This window comes from Leopardus geoffroyi, chromosome B4, assembly GCF_018350155.1.
Source record: "Leopardus geoffroyi isolate Oge1 chromosome B4, O.geoffroyi_Oge1_pat1.0, whole genome shotgun sequence".
Lineage (NCBI taxonomy): Eukaryota > Metazoa > Chordata > Mammalia > Carnivora > Felidae > Leopardus > Leopardus geoffroyi.
Window position 1 is genome coordinate 46,540,499 of NC_059341.1, and position 14,831 is coordinate 46,555,329.

The 14,831-nt window shown below is 45.0% G+C and overlaps 1 protein-coding gene across 12 annotated transcripts in view; it reads left to right on the forward strand.

The window, feature by feature from the left end:
- Nucleotides 1–14,831, forward strand: part of APOLD1 (apolipoprotein L domain containing 1) — a 57,888-nt gene that overhangs the window by 94 nt on the left and 42,963 nt on the right. For 8 of the 12 annotated variants that reach the window (XM_045465515.1, XM_045465513.1, XM_045465511.1 and 5 more), the window contains exon 1: nucleotides 2,519–2,813. The exons of 1 other annotated variant lie outside the window; for it this stretch is intronic. The gene's annotated coding sequence lies outside the window, so the exon portion shown is untranslated. Of the gene's footprint in view, nucleotides 1–2,494; nucleotides 2,814–9,445; nucleotides 9,592–14,771; nucleotides 14,783–14,831 lie in introns of those variants that run through there. 3 more of the 12 variants (XM_045465522.1, XM_045465518.1, XM_045465519.1) reach the window with 3 other exon arrangements.

Here is a 14,831-nt window from a genome sequence, read left to right on the forward strand (position 1 = left end):
AGGCTAAAGGTGTTTTTGTGATTCTATTCAAAACACGCATACAGGGTGTTTTTCAGGAAGACACTGAGAAAGCAAGAAAAACAATTCAAAATGGGGAGGAAGGAATGGAGAGTCAGGAAATAATGAAATAAAATTAGTTTCTCCGAACCAAAAAGAGTACTTAAAAAGTGTCTCTAACAGAGGGAAAAAATCCTCTTAATTGCTGCCTGCACCCTATTTTCCTTCCCTCAAGCGGCATCCTTAATGTGAATTTTTAGAGATTGCGTTTTAGGAGTGTAGGGCCAGGAAGAAGTGGATGCTCGCCGCGCCAGGCACGTTCACAGGAACGCAGCCCCCAAGTCACCGGGTGGATCCTTTACACGTCTGTGTCAACTCTCCAAGTGCGTCCCCGAGATTCGGAGCGTCCCTTCTCTGGCCCCGGACCGCTGGGCCCGCCGCGGGCGTCCCTCTGAGGGGTCGCGGCAGCCGGCGCCAGCCAAACCCTGCTCCGCTACCCCGGCCACTGCGCCGTCGTCTCCCCAAACTGCCCCGAAGCCCCGCTCCCGCCTGCCGCGGCAGTTGCGGCGTCGGGCTGGCTGGCGCCCCGCGACGAAAAGGCCATCAAGTCTCGCTGCATTTCTGCCACTTGCAGCGCCCGCGCCGCCGGGGTGGCTGCGCGCAGTTCCCGCGCTCGGGGCGCCCCGCAGGCCGTGGAGGGCGGCTGCTCCCCGGCCCGCGCAGCGGCGCGGGGCGGTTTCTCGGAAACTTTCCTCCCTCATCATCTCTCCTCTGGGTTGAGAAAGAAGCGGAAGCCCCTACTTCTCTCCACAGTCAGACCCTCTACACCAAGCACCCTGCCATATTCCAGATCGGTGGGGGGATCTGAGCGAAGGGGAGAACCTTTCCGAATCTGCGGACCCTCCGGGGCAGCAGCCCGCTCCCACCCCCACCCTGGGCTCCAATGATCCGCAGCCCCGCGCATTTCGAAAGGCTTCCCGGCTCGCCGGCGGCCAAGGAGGACCGCAGCGACGCGCAGGAGGGGCCGAGCGCCACAGCCGCTTGCGGGGTCGCTTCCTCCTTTACAGCCGTTTTGCAAAATCCAGCTCCCCCCCACCCCCACCCCCCATCGCATCCCCAGCTGTCCAACGCGTCGGACTGGGGCAGGGAAGAAATAGGAAAACGTGGGGCCAGGGGCATGACTAGGGGACAGAAGGGACCGTGGAAATCCACAGGATGGGAGCGGGGCGCGCGGCCTTTCAGGCCCTGGTGCGCCCACCGCCCCGGCCGCGCCAGGCGACCTTTCCCGGCGGCCGGGAAACGCAGTCTTCGCCATTTCATCTTCATCATTGTGAGCGTAACACTTGCTCTTCATAAGCTTTTTAGGACTGAAAAAGGTGTTTTAAAAGCCTATCTGGATCTCCAATCTGTTTTTCAGAGTGCGAATTTCTTTTTTAAATTTGCCAGCTCTTTTACCTGAGCCACACCCTACGCCCGCTCCCCTCCCTCCCGGCCAACAGTAAGGTAAAAATCCTGTAAGCTAAACTGGGGAGGGGGGCGGCGGCAGAGAAGAAGCGCCCACAGTCAGGCTAGATCCCCCCACCCCCGCCTCATCCACGGCGGGGTAAGGGGGAGGAAACCTCCCGGATCTTGGCTCGCGTGGGGGTGGGGTGGAGTGGGGTGGGGTCAGCCTCAGTCAGACCCTGCAGAAGCGAAAGTATTTACACGGACACTCAAGTCCCAGGCCTGTCTCGCGTGGGGACACACAGTAGGCAGGAATCAGAAAGCACAAAATACAACAAGAAATCGATGCGTGTTGGGCGCGAAGCGTCGACGCGCCTCAAAGGAACGCTAAGAAAAGGCAGGGAGAAGGGCGCGCAGCCGGGACGCGGGGCCGGGGGATTGCATCATTGCAGCTCCCCCTCCAGAAAATGGGCTCCGAACCGCGGCGACCATCATGGCGCTCGGGTCGGGCCGCGCTTCCCGCGCGCCTTCCCCGAGCGCTCGGGCCGCGGGCACCGAGCCCCAAACGAGCGTTTTGCAAACATTTACCCCCACCCTCCTCCCTCGGGCGCCTGTTCCACCCCCCCCACCCCCGCTTCCTTTTGTGTGCCCGCGTATGTGAGTGCGTGCGTCCGTCCGAGTGTGTATAGGACTAGGGAACTTGAAGATTATTTTTTTCCTCTCTTTTTTCCCTCCCGGGCTGGTGGTTGTAAACTTGATTGGCATTGGCTGCGCCCACTGACCCCTGCGCCGAGTCCACTGAAAATTTAAGGTGGATCCGAAAGGCTCCAGCTTCTCGCGCTTTAGCTGGTTTGGGAGGAAAGGGAAGAAAAAAAAAAAAAAAGCCCCAAACCTTGCGCCCGGCGCGTTTTCACGAATCCCCTGCGGTACCAGCCCCCGCGCCCGCCCCGCCCGCCCGCCGCGCTCTTCCTCCGCCCACCTCCCGCTCCTTCCCCATTGGCCCGATGGTGCAGTTTGAATTTTTTTTTTTTGGATGCTTGTTTGCTTGTAAAAAATACGGTACCCCACATCGTGTGACGAAACCTATTTCGGCGCCCCGAACTGGGGAGCTTCAGCTGGTTCTGGGGAGGAGGGTGGGCGGAGCATCTGTCTGTTCCAAAATTTTGCCCCAAAGTGCCGTTGACAGTGTGCAGGCGGGTGGGGGAGCGTGGGGCCGCGGTAAACAAACCCGAGCAGCTTTGGCGGGGGCAGAGATGTAGTATAAAACGTTAATGGATGTCCGGGGCACGCCGTTTCGCCGGCTGCTGGCCAGAGGTGCTAGGGAGGCGCTGACGGAAGCCCGGGAGAAGATGCACTTCCCCTGCCTTGGAAAGGTAGACTTGGGGAGGGAGGGGGCTGGGGATGAAGGTGGCCCGGAAAAGAGCACCTTACAACCTAGAGGAAAAAAAAAAAAAAAGAAAGAAAGAAAGAAAGAAAGAAAGAAAGAAAGAAAGAAAGGAAAGAAAAGAAACCGGGGAGATGTAAAGACAGATCAGGTCTATTATTTCAAGTGCTACCCAGCCAGATTCCATCATAATTCAGCCAAGTCGCTGTCATTTTTATTGAAAAAATTTAAAGGAAGTTTTCTCTCTTTGATTTCCAGAGTGCTTTTGAGTAAGGAAAACGTTAAAATAAAATTGAGAAAAAAATTAAGAAAGGAAATACGACTTTTCAAGTGCCTTTTGATTTCTGGGTCTGGAAATTAATTCTTTTGATAAAGTACTTTAAGATTTAGGAGAATGTTGGTTGTATTACGGGTCTAATAGAAACGATATCCTGCATTAATTGTAACTCAATTATGTTTTACTTTGCTGTGAAAATTTCAAAAGTTTATAGTAATTCAAATTACTCTCTAAATCACTCTATTTTCACATTAGTGAAACTAGCATATATGCATACATTTTGGGAGTCTCTTACTCTTGTGGCAGTGTAACTAATGATTTTAACCTGACGTCCAGCCCCAGCCTTCAGTCTTAACAGTTCTTAACTCCACTTCCCCAGCCATTTTTTAGTTCTTACCTCCTCCAGTCCTTCCTAACCCAATCAATCCTTTACTTACGCAACCTAACTTGGACCACCATAAACTAACCTGCCTGTGCCCTTAGTAAGGAATTTGTTTGAGTTAAGAAAGTCCCCAGATGGACTGGCTAGCCTCAGGAAGTAGTGAGCTCATCATCCCTGGAAGTGTGAGTCAGGCACTAGTCTGGATGACCCCTTGATAAGGACATTGTAGACAGGAGACAAATATCAAGTGAGTGCGAGGACTAGTTACTTCCAAAGTCTGTTCTAGACCCTTGAGATATGGTATTTCCAATCTTGGACTTTATGGATATTCAATAAATTAAGCAATTTTCCTTGAGTTGCACTCAAGGAAGATTTCTTCTAGAGTTGTACCTTCCAATATGGTAGCCAGAAGCCATATGTAGCTATTGAGCATTTGAATGTGGGTTGTCCAAATTGAGATGTAACTGTGAAATATACACCAGGTTTCCAAGAATTAGTATGAAAAAGAATGTTAAATATCTCAATAATTTTTGTATTGATTACATGTTGAAGTGATCATATTTTTGATATATTGGATCAAATGAAAATATGAAATTTAATTTTATCTGTTTCTTTTCCCCTTTTTTTTAGTGTGGTTACTAGACCATTTTAATTTGCATATATGACTCCCATTATATTTCTATTAGACATTGCTGTTCTAGACCAACACCTATGATCACTTGAAGCACTGTCTTTGAGAGTAGCTGGTAACTTCCAATTGCCGTCCTAACTTCCCAACTGAAAGCAAGGCCCAAACTCAGCCTCTGGAAACTTTAAAAAGAATTCTGCCAACACTGAACACCTACTGTTTCATCTTTAACACTTAGTATTGGGTTTGGGCCCAGACTATGGACCTATGGTACAGATATGTCTGATTAAATCTGACTTGATAACAGCTTTCCACATTATGTGAATAGAGACAGACACTGGGGAATCCAATATGTTAGGAATGATGCTGGGAAGCAATTTAGACCCCAAACAAAGCCTCCACAGGTAACTTTTCACTACTTGTCACTCTTTAGTGGAGAGGAAGGCAGGGGGCAGATGGAGTAAGGTTCTCATTCTGTGGATGTATCTCTAACGGAAGACTTGAACAAATGAAAGGGTGTCCCATATTCTTGGATAGAAATACTCAAGATGATAAAGGGGATAATTAAATTTATGCTTTTATATTAAATTCTGTTAAGCTCTGATTATCCTATTCCATTCCATTGTTCTATTTGTTTATGCACTCAGGACTATATTATTTTAATTACTGTAATTTTATTTCTGGTAACACTAATATTCTACATCCAACCAGTCCCTTTAATCTGCTTTTTTCCCAGAATTTTCCCAGAATTTGGCTGCTTTTGCTTGACTTTTTTCCTATTTGGTTTTAAAATGAATTTGTCTAGCTGGAAATGTAATTCCTACTAGCATTTAAAAAAAATGGAGTGGGATCCTTATCCCATACTTTATACTAGGATCGATTCCTGAAGGATTAAAGAAGTGTAAAAACTTACACTTTTTTCCTGAAGTGTAAAAAAATGAAATTAGAGACACACTAGAAGAAACTTCAGGGGACTTTTCAAAAATATAATCTCAGAGCGGGGAAGGTCTTTCTAGGTATGAAACAAAGCAGAGTCTATTAAATATAGTATTGTTAAATTGAATGACATGAGAGTAAAAATGTTCTGTATGGCAAAGGCTTTCAGAGCAAAGTCAGAGACAATGGCTTGGGGTAATAGTTGCACAACAACGTGAATATACTTAATTCCACTGAGCTATGCATTTAAAAAATGGTTAGGGGCGCCTGGGTGGCACAGTTGGTTTAGCGACTGACTCTCGATCTCTGCTCAGGTCATGATCTCACGGGTCGGTTCGTGAGATCGAACCCCACATTGGTCTCTGTGCTGACAGCACAGAGCCTGCCTGGGATTCTTAATCTCCCTCTCTTTCTACCCCTCTCCTGCTTGCACTCTCTCTGTCTCAAAATAAATAAATAAACTTAAAAATAAATCAAAAATGGTTAAAGTGGCAAATTATATGCGTATTTAAATACATACGTACATACATGCATGTATACTTACATACACTTCTACAAGCACACACACATACATACGCACACAACTACTGGAAACATTTTAAAGTCTGTCCATGTTCTGTCTAAAAGAATCTCCTACACAGTGTTCTGTGAATCCTTTGTGAGACATGGGTATGGTGGTTGCACTTCAGGCTCTGAAATCAGACTGCTTGGGTTTGAGTCCCAGTTACCTAACTCATTGCCTATAAGACCTTTTGCAAGTTACTTCACCTTTTAAAGTTTCTATTTCTTTGGCTATATCATGAGGATGCATTTACCTCTCTCAGGATTATTAATCTATTCAGTGGGATAATGTATGGGCAGTACTTACCACAGTACCAGTTATATAATAAATACTAATCATTCCATATATTTATAAACCATATAATTAACAGAGACATCCAGTTCTTATCTTGGATTCTCAAGTAACCATCCACAATCTGCTATATTAACCTTGTAAATATATTTCTCAGTTAAAAAAAATGTTTATTTTCAACAGAGACAGAGAGAGTGCGTGTGTGAATGGGGGGAGGGGCAGAGAGAGAGGGAGAGAGTGAGGATCCAAAGCAGGCTCAGCACTGTCAGTGTGAGCCCCATGCTGCGCTTGAACTCATGAGCCATGAGATCATGACCTGAGTCAAAACCAAGAGTCAGGTGCTTAACGGACTAAGCCCCCCGGGCGATCCTATTTCTCAGTTTTAATTCTCACTTTTTTTTTTTTTTAAGGTTTTAAATTTATTTGGAGAGAGAGAGTGCACGCACGCACAAGCTGGGGAGGGACAGAGAGAGGGAGAGAGAGAATTCTAAGCAGGCTGGGCACTACCAATGCCAACCGTGAGCCTGTCATGGGGCTCAATCCTACAAACCATGATGTCATGACCTGAACCAAAATCAAGTCAGATGCTCACCTGACTGAGCCACTCAGGCACCCTGCTGCTGTTACCACTCTTAAGAACAATTTTTTAATGGAGTATTTAATAAACAGAATTAATATATTGCAAAAAATAGTTAAAATGGTCAAATTTTTGTTATGTATACTTAACACAGTTTTTAGAAAAGCTTAAAAAGTAAGGCATTTGTTCAGTTTAGGGCCATCTCTAATTATCTCAAAAAGGACCTGGTATAGATTTGTTTGTGGTACTAAATCAATAACATACACACTCACACACTCACACAAATACAATGGCAAACTGGGAAAATGTTCACAACCCATATACTGAAGGGCTAATTTCCCTGATAAATATAAAGTTCCTACAAATCAATGAGAAAAAGCAAACCAACAGAAAAATAAGAAAGGATATAAACACAGTTTTCAGAAAGAGAACAAAAGGCTCTTAAAATATGAGAACATACTCAACTGTAGCTTAAAACTATTGGGATATAAATTACATATAGAATACATAAGTTTAGGCAAATATATTCACAATTAGCATCACTCAGATACAAAGATGGCCATCATCCTTTCTTGATAGTTTAACCTTTGCTTCCCTCCTTTCTATCCAAGGCTGAGTGATTTTTTTTTTTTTTTCTGGCTTCATTGGTGACCAGAGAAGCAAAGAGTTTGCATGTGTGGAAGCCATGACCACCTTTCAAATTCAGTGTAAGATTCCTCTCAATCCAAACCTGCTAGTCTTTGGCTTAGTGCCATCACCTTTTTTTGCCCATAGACATTCCCCTGAATCAGCCTCCTTTTTTTTTTTTTTTTTTTTTTTTTTTTTTTTTTAACACTACGGCCAAGTGGATTTATTTTATGTTTGCAAGTTTGGTTCAACATTTGAAAATCAATATAACCTACCACATTAACAGTCTAAAGAAAAATCATAAATCATATCAGTTGATGCAGCAAAAGTACTTGGAAAAATCCAACATCCTTCATGATAAAAACTCAGCAAAAAAAGGAATAGAAAACTTCCTAAATTGGATAATGAACATCTCCAAAAATTACTTAGGGCTAACATGATACCTACTGATGACAAACTGGATGCTTTACTACTAAAGCTGAGAGACAGCAAAAATATTATCTCTTAACACTCCTATTCAACATCATACTAGAAGTTCTAGCTGAGTCAGCCTCTTAAAATGAATACAACCACCTTTTTGACACATTTCATCCATTTCTGCTTTAAAAATTTTTTTAAATGTTAATTTATTTTTGAAAGAGAGAGAGACAGTATGAGCAAGGGAGGGGCAGAGAAAAAGGGAGACACAGAATCCGAAGCAGGCTCCAGGCTCTGAGCTGTCAGCACAGAGCCTGACTCGGGGATTGAACTCACGAGTTGTGAGATGAACTGAGCTGAAGTCAGACACCCAACCGACTGAGCCACCCAGGTGCCCCCATCCCATTCCTGCTTTTAATTTCTATATATCAGCTGGTAATCTGAGCTGATAAGTCATCACCTTAACTGGCTTTTGCTTCAACTTCTCTATTCTCTGAAAAGCTTCAAGCAGAATTTATTATATGTTAAAACGCAAAATGTCAAATCAGTAGAGAGAGACTATATTATGGAATAAATGGTGTTAGGTTATAGGGTTATAGCCAACCACATGGGAAAAATGTTAAATCTCTCCCCTGCCCCTCCCCACGCGCACACACACACACACACACACACACACACACACACACATTTTACATTATATACTGTGGGTTTACTTTTTGATTTAACAATTCATCTTCTTCAAGTTTACTTTTGGGAAATAATGACTAAAGATATATTTACCAGAATGACTATTGTGAAGTTATATATTTGATTATAAAAAGAAACAAAAAAGTAAACAACTGAACAACTCCTTAGATATAGGAATGTGGGATTGATTATTTGAATATGGTATATCCAAGAATGACACAGATCGCAGTCATTAAAACACCCCAGGTAGCTTTATCTACGTTAATACGGAGAGTTGTCAATAATATTAAAGCAGGCACAGAGCAATATTTATGGTATGACCTCATTTTTGTAAACAGTTTTTAACAAGAAACAACTATAAACATGTTTCAAATTTGAAAAATAATTATCCTTACAGTTCTTTAATGCAGAATAAGTTTCTCTTTGTGTCTTAGTCTCTTTTCTCAGACATTGGCGGAGAACAAGCATTTCTATAATGCCTATCCCCTCCTTTTCTGTCTATTTCTGTCTAGTTTCAGATATCAGTAAATCCATATATGAATTATGAGGAGCGTGTGTCTTTGGGTATATGGTTTTCTTTCCAGGGCACACAAACGAGGTATAAATATCATTCCCATTAACTCGGGAATATCTTAACAAACCATGGAAAATTGAGCCAATTCCATCTTTTCTGGCACAAGGGATCCTGTGGGTAACATTATCCCAAACCTCACATTCCTAGATCTTTGGGATTTGGCACACCCAGGGATTCTGCCCGGAATTCAACAGATTAACTAACTCCCTGTCTTAGTTTTGTTATGTAGGATGTAGTGCTCAGGAGATTGTTTTAAATTTCTAGTTTGCTAACCAGACCAATCTTGAGCTGTCACTCTCCATGGGACTGGTTTGAGGCAAATCTTAGGATCTCAGAATACCAGGTATGGAAGATCACTGCTTCCAGTGTTCATTTTACAGACGAAAATATTCTAATCCTTGATTTCCTGTAAAGTGGGGAAGTTAAACAAGTTGATTTATAGGTTCCTTCTGGCGCACAATTCTGTGATTTCTGTTTCCTAGTCAGGATCACGTAGTCTATCCCTGCGGATCAGGTTATTTTCCAGGGAAGCTAGAATCCTGATTTTTGGCTGAAAACCACATATTCGCAGGAGTCAAAGGAAGATGCTAGTACAACAGTACAGGCTGAACGGTGGACATTTATTATCTTGCTTAAAAAAAAAGCATGTGATAACTTCATGGTTGCTTAGTGATGCCAAACACTGCTTCATTGTTGCGTGCTAAGGGCCAGGCTCTGTTTTCAGCGTAACAAATGGGAGCATTGCCCTCTTCAGGCTGTTGGAGGAGATGGACAGGGCATCACAGCCATGATTATTACATGCAGTTTAGGTGAGTGTTTTGAAAGATAAGTGTTGTGAAGGAATCTCAAAGATTCTGTCTTGTGCTCCCATGGTTTGGGCCCCATACAAAGGTGTCTAGCTGAGAGAGCAAAGGGGGGCTGAAATCCAAACTCTTTCCCCTAGCCAGCCTGTGTTCACCAAAAAGAAACAAGTCTTGAAAAACCTGTCTCTCCACGAGGGGCCTTCTGTCGTTAGTTGCCATGTAGGATGCTGTAAGCATTAGAAACAGGGGGCCTAACCTAGTGGTGGCGGCTAGGAAGTCTCTCCTAAGGAAATGACCTTCAGCTGAGATCTGGAGGCTGAGTGGGAGTTAACCAGTCTAAGGAAGGAGGGGAAGAAGAGAGACCCAGGCTGAGCCAGTCCAAAGCTCCAAGGCAGGGAAGGACTTTGAGGAAGTGAAGAAAGGTGCTTGTGGCTGGGAGTGAGTGCTGTGGGGGAGCTGTGGGCAAGTCCAGATGGGCTTTTGAAGGAAGCCACATTAGGAATTCTGGACTTGACTTTAAGAGCAATGGGAAGCCATTGGATACTTGAAGAGACTTGTGCAGCTTCAGTTAAAACTTGCTTATTTCCTCATTTTATCTAATTCTGGTCAAAGCCCTTAGTCTTGATCAGGATTATTTCCATAAGAGGTGGGGGGCACCTGGGTGGCTCAGTCGGTTAAGTGGCCGACTTTGGTTCAGGTCATGACCTCCCAGTCCATGGGTTCAAGCCCCACGTCAGGCTCTGTGCTGACAGCTCAGAGCCTGGAGCCTGCTTCAAATTCTGTGTCTCCCTCTCTGTGCCCCTCCCCTGCTCACACTCTGTCTCTCTCTCTCTCAAAAATAAATAAACATTAAAAAATTTTAAAAAATTTCCATAAGAGGTGGGAAAGAATGTTTAGGCTTGCACCTTTTTATTTTTTATTTTATTTTTTGGGGGGAGAGAGCCAAGTGGGGAAGGGACAGAGAGAGGGAGACAGGATCCGAAGGAGGCTTCGTGCTGACAGGCTGACAGCAGCAAGCCCAATGTGGGGCTGGAACCCACGAACTGTGAGATCATGACCTGTAGGCTTGCACCTTTATGTTTCTCTGTGATGCTGTTTAAACATACACCATATAAAACACATTTTAAAACTGGCTTCAGGGGCACCTGGGGACTCCCCTGCTCGCGCTCTCTCTCTCTTTCTCAAAAACAATAAACATTAAAAACAAAAAAACAAAAAAAACCCTGGCTTTGGGGCGCCTGGGTGGCTCAGTCAGTTAGGTGTCAGACTTCGGTTCAAGTCATGTTCTCACGGTTTGTGCGTTGGAGTCCCATGTCAGGCTCTGTGCTGACAGCTCGGACCCTGGAGCCTGCTTTGGATTCTGTGTCTCCCTCTCTCTCTGCCCATCCCCCACTTGCTCTCTCTTTCTCTCTCCCTCAAAAATAAATAAATATTAAAAGAAAAATCCTGGCTTCAGTAAATGAAGGGGACACGAAGTCCTGGGACCATCAGGGGGGATACTGACCACAACTAATATATTGCAGCTTCAATGCAGGACTCCTCTCCTCCTCCTGGAAAATACTATGGCCTGCTGTGGGTCTTTAAATGATGGAGCTGAAGAAGTGAATCTCGCCACTTTGCCTCCACCCACTAGCTGCTGGTTCACCTTGCCTCCTCTTCTCATGGAAGCTGGTTGCCTGACTTGTTTTGGGTGCCGGCCCATGTTTTGCCCTTTGCCGGTACAGGTGGTGTGAATCTTCTAAGCAGGTGAACAGCTTAGGAGTGGATACTGAATCGCTTTCTTCAAATAGCTCAACAGTTTTTGTCTTGCATTTTTACTGGGCGACTGGATTGAATGTTTACAAATAATTTGGCCGAAGGATTCACTATTTATTTGGTTTTGGAAAGAGACTTCAGAGGAGGGATGATAAAAATGGACAGCCCATGCAGTTGGGTTGTTGTTGTTCTGTTTTTTTTTTTTTAACTGAAGCTTAGGAAAAGAGAGACCTCTGCTGGCTAAGCCGATAGAACCACCTGCATTCATTCGGTCTGCGACCCAGCAAGAAGCTGTCCCTTAAGCTTGTGCAAGGGGGGTTCGCAAATTCACTGCTCCCTGTTCATTTCCTCAGCTGTCAACTCAGGTGTTTTTGGAGTGAATCTAAGTGACCTGTAATTCCCAGCCCCAGTCATGGTTGTTTCGGTTTCAGTCTCTAGGAAGAGGGTCGGTCTTCCATACTGCTCGAAAACAAAAGCTCTAAATAGCAGCACCAGGGAGCACCCGGGTCTGAAATCACTCCTACACCTTCTCTTTGTTTCCTTTCTCTTCTCTGCCCTTCACCTCCCCGCCTCCCCTCTGCCAGGAAAACAAATCTTCACTGAAAAGGGAGCAGCCGTGATGGAGAGAGAGGAGGAAGTAACCGCTTATCTGTAGCATATCCTCCACTGAAGATTGTGGCTGGGGGCCCAGAGGTGGGGTTATATATATACCTGAGCAGTGCTGGGAACCCCGTGGATAGTGGAGTGGAGCTCCATCATCAGTAGGATACCCGTTACTCCGCTGCAGAAGGTAGAGGGTGGTTATATGGGAGAAGGAAGTGGGGGGAATCGTCTCCTTGAGCCCCTGGTTTGTCAGCAACAACAACGATGATGAGTGCCTATCACGTGCCAGGCCCTGGGCCAAGCATGTTACATACCTTAATTCTGCTTCTTGCTTTGCCTCTCTCTTTACGATTTAAAAAAAAATTTTTTTTTAACATTTATTTATTTTTGAGACAGAGAGACGGACCATGAACGGGGGAGGGGCAGAGAGAGAGGGAGACACAGAATCTGAAGCAGGCTCCAGGCCCTGAGCCATCAGCCCAGAGCCCGACGCTGGGCTCAAACTCACAGACCGTGAGATCGTGACCTGAGCTGAAGTCAGACACTCAACCGACTGAGCCACCCAGGCGCCCCTCTCTCTTTACGATTTTAAAGCCCTCTTTCTCTAGAAAGAAAATTAAAAATAGGTAAAGAATTTAGGACAAAGCCTGCATAAAAATAATAGCTATGTGTGTGTTTGCCATTTTATTAGTATTTTTTCGACTCTGGAGTATCCACCTCCCCCTCCGCCTCCCCAGCCCCCGCATAGGAGAAGAGGCCTTCCCTGTGCTGACTGGGCTAAGTCCTAAGCTCATCATCCAAGATGACACCTCGGGCCTGTGGTACAGAGCCGCAAAAGGGCCTCTTTGGTCTGGCGCTTTGTTTCCAAGGTTGGTTCCACGTCCTGTCTTCCCCTGTCTAACCTGCTCTTGCGCCTTAAACACTCATTCTCGTAGATTTCAACAGACTTTTCCGGATGGGCTGAAGTAGGAGCTCTTACTATCAAGTAACGTTCACTTTAACGCTGTTGGGGGGACCTTGAATCATCTGGTTCAGCCCCTCTTTGGGGAAAATTGAGGCCCAGAGAGGTTGTCGGCTGCCCAAAGTTACCCATCTGGGGGGGGGGGCTGAGGCAGGACTGGAACCCAGAGCTGGGGTCTTGATGCGGCACCCCTTTTATGACACCCACGCCATCCTTGCTGTCCATCGTGCAAGAGATGCTTTTTGACTTTACTTTCTGCTTCTCCTCTCTGGTTGCCTGTCAGCCACCCCCTTTTCTAAGGGGTCCACTCCTTCATACCGCACAGGGCCAACCCGGGGCCAATTAGTACAGCCACCTGTCGGCTGGCTGGGCCACTCCAAGCAGCCCCAGGGCAGTTTCCCTCCCTCCCCTGAACTAACCTCTTCTGTTTGCACCTTGTTAGTGCAGTAACAAATCACTTGACTCACATTTACCAAGTGACATTCATGGACCTTTTACCCTGCTCTGAAATGCCTATTGATTTTGGCATTCCTGTGCTGCTAGGTAGTCTCGAGTTATATTTCATGCGTGCTTTAAGTTTGTGTGTGTCAGAAGTTGCCTTTACTTATTCTAACGCTCTCTGATTCCTCAGCATAACACAGTGCCTTTGACTGGAAACATAGTCTCTTAACCCAACAGAATAAATCTCTAACTCTGGGAATTTTAGTACTGTGGAAAGCCAATTATATAGCTATTTTAAAGCGGGGTGTCCTCTCTTAAGAGTTTCAATCTGTGCCTTATAGTTTCTAATATGGTGCCCTGGGTCTACTTGTTAACATTTGCCAAAGTTTTCTAAGTGATAAATCGCCCTACTTGAGTACTGCCGTAGAATTTGTTCATTCATGGGGCTGGCAGTTATTTAAAGAGTGTTCCTGAAGTATGCTGGACTGCGTTAGGCCCCTGAAGGCATTTGAAAAAAAGTTTTCGACATCTGCAGCATTTGAGAAAAAGTTTGACATCTGCCCGTCCATCCCCTTCTGGCTGCCTGGAGGGTGGATAAGATGGATGCAACTTGAGGAGGCATCCTTTGTTTCTGAGGATAGAAGGTGCATTGTGGAGCACAAAGATACAGGAACTGTAGGCGATGCCACACCAGCTCTGTACCGCTTATCTCCCGAATTCCTCTAAGTAAAAGAAAAATACACTTTTATCTTGTTTAAGCCACTATTATTTCTGGTCTCTGTTACTAGCTGCCAAATGCAAATCTTAACTGATATAGAAGTCCTTGAGGATTTTTGAGCAAGGGATTGATTCTGATTGGTAGCTATGCAAGAGCTAGATTTGGGGGGGTTGTTCCGGGCCATACAGAGAGATAAAGTTGGCTTGGCAGGTGGGGACGGATAGTTGGGGAGGCTTTGAATGAGGAGAATACAGATCTTGCACAGGGTCATTGATTTCGTTTTTTTTTCCCCCAGGACACCTCTGCTGAACTCCTGTTCTATAGCGGTTATTTAAATATGTAGTTACTGAGTGATTTGCATTGTGCTATCGTCAGGTGGCCTGAAAGCTAGGGAGATTGAGAAGATGGGTATTCTTTGTGTTCTAAAAAGGAGCAGGCAAAAGCTGGCACAGGAAAAGAGTATCAGTGTTACAGTAAAGTGAAGTTACTATGTTTTCTGAACTCCTGCAGACTTTTTCAAGGAAAGGAACTTTTGTTACACGGGACTGTCTAATCAAGATACATTTGAAATGTATCCTTTCCTGGGGAGCAACTGTAAGTAATATTTAAAAAATATATCTTGGAGTAACTTGCAGGGTAGAGATACATTTCATATGCTAAAAATTTCTAAAAGGGGAAAATCTATTAACTTACTCTAAGCTTCACATCACATCTTCCTAGTGAACTTTTCATCTTCAGGTTGGGCAGATAATTTCACATCTTTTAGAA